We start from the raw sequence: 4,569 nt of genomic DNA on the forward strand, positions 1-4,569 counted from the left end.
AAAAACTTTTTATAAAGAGTCGTTATGGCTAGCAATGTCTATTTTGGTCCGTTAAATCAGAGACATGGGAGGGCAAAATCATGTTTTACAAACCAAATGACCATATTAATGAAGTTTTAAATAGATAAATAAAAAATCTTCATAAATGGTTGATGTGATTTCTCCGGTTATTTAGCCGGTGTAAGTGATGGTGTTGCAGACATCAACATGAAACGATGTGATCAAATGTTATAATTAGTTATCGAATTTCTCTAGGTGTTTTTTACTTTAGTCATTATATTGTATTAAAGTTACTGTTAGTCATTAACCTTGGATACGATCTCCGAGAGTGGTTGTTCATTGTGAGAGAGAGAGAGACGAGGATGGAAAAGTTGGTATGGACTTGTGCTACTAATGGGACAAAGGGTAGATGGGTATTGGGTCGGTGCGATGTTTTTTTCTATTTTCTTTTTTCAAATAGTTTTAATAAAAGAAAATGTAAAAGAAAGTAAATAGAGTATAAGTCTTTTTATATAGGTTAAAGACAAAAATTGAAAGCATACGAATATTAAATGAGACCAAAAAAATTAGAGACTAAACTTGATATTTTGGAAAACCACATGAGCTATCTATGAATATTTTTTCTTTCTTTATTTAAAACTTCATGAATGGTCCTTGGTTTGTACAAAACAATTTTTCTCTCACATGCATTGCATGTGTTCTAACATAACGGACCAAAATAAACGGTATTAGTCATAAGGACTATCTAGACAAAAAAAAGTTAAGGACTAAACTTGATATTTTGGGAAAACATAGTGACCATTAATGAAAAATTTTCTTTATTTTTTAGAGCAAAACTATAAAAATGGTCCATGTGGTTTACCAAATGTCACAAACTTAGTCATTGTCAATTTTTTTACCAAACATGGTCCCTGTAGTTTCCAAAATTTGTGTGAATGACCCCTTTTGCTGACACCGTTACTATTCATCCGTTAGTGTGAGTGTATTTTGGTCTTTTCAAGTACGAAGGATTGAGTTTATTTAGGCCTGACAATCGTGTCGTGTTCAGGTAGGCGAGCCAACATATACCAATCCAAACACGACCCATTTAATTATACATGTCATGTATTGGCTGGTCATATGTTGACGAGTTTGGAACATAAACCCATATATGACCCATCAACCCACTTATTTATACAGGTTCACATGTTGGCGGGTTCGTGAGTCAGATTTGGGTTCGTGTGTTCGTGGGTCAGATTCCATAAATAAATTTGGTAATTAAACATGAATAAATTCTTGATGCACATATATCTGAATTTAGAAACTTAAGTCTTAAATATCCAAATGAAAATTAAAAATATTCATGGAAACATGTTCAAACTAAAATATTAATACATACATAAATAAATTTAATCGTAGGCGTTAACGTCGTTTGATAATGATTCAATCATTCATGCCGCCCTTCTTGTGAGATACTGAGATTAATTAGGGCAAACGCTAAACGCTTTGCAATGCAAATCAACTGATGGTTACCCACAAGTCAAATGGTCAATGGTATTAAGTATCCTATCCTAGTATAAAATATAAACTATATAGTGTATAATACTTAATACATTTAAAAAATATCTAATTTTTTTTAGTATACTTCTAAACAGGTTGGCGGGTCAACCTGTATATTTTTTGAAATACTCATATATGACATGTTTAATAAACGGGTTGACGGGTTAAAAAACTCAACTCAAACCCGTTTATTTCGTGTCGTGTCGCAGGTCATGTCGAGAGTTGTCAGACTTAAGTTTATGACTATGGGTAAACCATAAGGACCATTCATGTAATTTTTTCTATATTTTATATTTATGAGTTTGTGGTTTTTCCACTATTTAATTTTTAAAATATTACTTTGAACTTTTAAAAATGTTATTTTCACCCCTCTATTTTCAAAAATTTCGTGTTTAACCTCATATTATATATAATTTGTTTGCCATTAATTATTAATAACGTCCGTTAACCTAAAAAAACTATTTTTACATGTTTATTTTTATATATTCGTCGAAATAATTCAAGATGATCAACGTTTCGACTTTAATTTAGAACTTTTTTCGCTAATATTTTTTTTTTTTATAAAAAATACAAGGTTTTTTTATAAACTTGTCGGTTTAAATTTGACTTTGTCTATGTTTCGACGTAGTTTTTGTAAATCTTTTTGTGTTTAACTTTATATATGTTTCCTACATATGAGACGGATCATATATACTCCCTCCGTCCCAATTTTATTGTCCACCTTACTATTTTAGTTTGTCCCAAAATTATTGTCCACTACCAAAAGTAGATATACATTTTTACCATATTACCCTTAACATTTAATAAAGTAAACATCAATAATTACAAATACACATCTCCCATTGTTTTTAGAAAAGGGCAAGAGGGTCATTTTACTCAAAAAGACAAAACTAATGATTGTTTTTCTTAATCTGTGTGTTTTTTGTCTGTGGACAATAATTTTGGGACGGAGTGAGTAATAACTTTTGTTTGTTAATTTAAAAAAAATATATATTATATTAGAGTTTTGTCTATGTTTCGTCATAATTTATTTATTTTATACATTTTTGTGCTTAACTTTATGTACATTCTTACGTATCATTCGAGTCACATATAATAAGTTTCATTCGTTAACTTAAATGTATTATCTTCGAGTTCGCGAATCGTATTTTTTAACTTAAAAAAATCTTACTTATTTTTTTGCAAGTGTCGATATAAATTTGAATTTTTTTATGTTTCGATGCAAAAAATTTGTATGTTTTGGTGCCTTTTTTATGTATGTTCGTACGTATGAGGTTGTTCACATATAATAGGTAAAAACGTAATTATAAGCATTGAATTTTATAAGTTGAATTTCGACGATTGTATTGACAAAAGGTACGTTTCGACGTTAAAAAACACGAATGAAAAAAACACGTACATAAAAATAAGAACAAAAACATAAAAGAAAATTATGTTGAAATGTAGACGAAGTAGAATCTATACTAATACGTAAAAAAAATGTAAAAAAAAAGTTACGTCGGAATGTAGACAAACTTGAATATAATATATTTTTTAAGTTAACGACCGAAATTTATTATATTTGACCCGGATGATACGCATGAATGAACATAAAATTAAGCACAAAAGTATAAATAAAAAACAAATTACGTCGAAACATAGACAAACTCGAATATAATGTGTTTTTTCAAATTAACAAATGAAAGTTATTATATGTGACTCATCTCATACGCAGGAAACATACATAAATCTAAACACAAAGACGTAAAAAAAAAGAACTAGTCGAAATGTAGTCAAACTTGAATTTAAACCGACAAATTTATAAAAAAACTATGTATTTTTTTAAATAACGAAATAAAGTTCTAAATTAAAGTTGAAACGTTGACCACTTTGAATTATACCGACAAATATATAAAAGTAAACACGCAAAAATAGTTTTTTTAGCTTAACGAACAAAAGTTATTAATGACAATCAAATTATATATAATACAAGATTAAACACGGAAATTCAGAAAATAGAAGGGTGAAAGTAACATTTTTCAATGTTCAAAGTGATATTTTAAAAAGTAAAATGGTGAAAAAGCCATAAACTCATAAACATAAAATATGGAAAAAAAATTTACATAAATGGTCCCTATGTTTACCGTTAGTACAAACTCCGTCCCTACTACTTGAAAAAACCAAAATACGATCACACTAACGGATGAACAGTAACAATGTCATCAAAAATGGACATTCACACAAGTTTTGGAAACCACATGGACCATGTTCGTAAAAAAATCAACAGAGACTAAGTTTGTGACATTTGGTTAACTACATGGACTATTTTTATAGTTTTGTCTTTATTATTATTATTATTATAATTATTAGTCACTATCGCAGGTTATAGCCGGTGTAAGTGTAGTTATTGCAAACATCAACATAAAATGACGTAATCCAATGTTATAACTCTTTATCAAATTTCTCTAGGTATTGTACTTTAGGCTTAATGGTGTGAGAGGCTTTTACCGATGGCATAAGTCTATGTGGAACTTTTATCGGTGGTGAACACCACACCGGCACACCCCAACCTTTTTTCTTGTCGGTGGTAAATCTCATAGGTGAACTTCCACCGATAACAAATCTCGATGGTAAATCTTTTCTTATTTCCTTATTGGTCATTGCAATTATTTTTTTCTTTTTAACATAAATACCACTAAATATATCATTGGTAAAAAAACCACCACACTCATTCATAGACAAAGTGTGACAAAAATTATAAAAGATTGTGTGACGTTTATATGACATCATTTTACTATTGACAAAAAAACTTCCATACCCTTTAACATTAGTCTTAATATTTTATTAAAATTATCATTAGTCATTGACCTTGTTTAAAAATTTCATTTAAGACGTTCTATTCTTTTATTATCATTTATTGAAAAATACTTTTGTTTTGATATTCTCTACAAGTAAACTTGTTATATCAATTATTTTAGAATAAATTAGGGATTAGCATCGATCTAGACCTGGACCATAGCGGACTGAGAACCAAAGAACGGATAATGAATT

The sequence above is a fragment of the Lactuca sativa genome, chromosome 2 (genome assembly GCF_002870075.4).
Source record: "Lactuca sativa cultivar Salinas chromosome 2, Lsat_Salinas_v11, whole genome shotgun sequence".
NCBI classification, from domain to species: domain Eukaryota; kingdom Viridiplantae; phylum Streptophyta; class Magnoliopsida; order Asterales; family Asteraceae; genus Lactuca; species Lactuca sativa.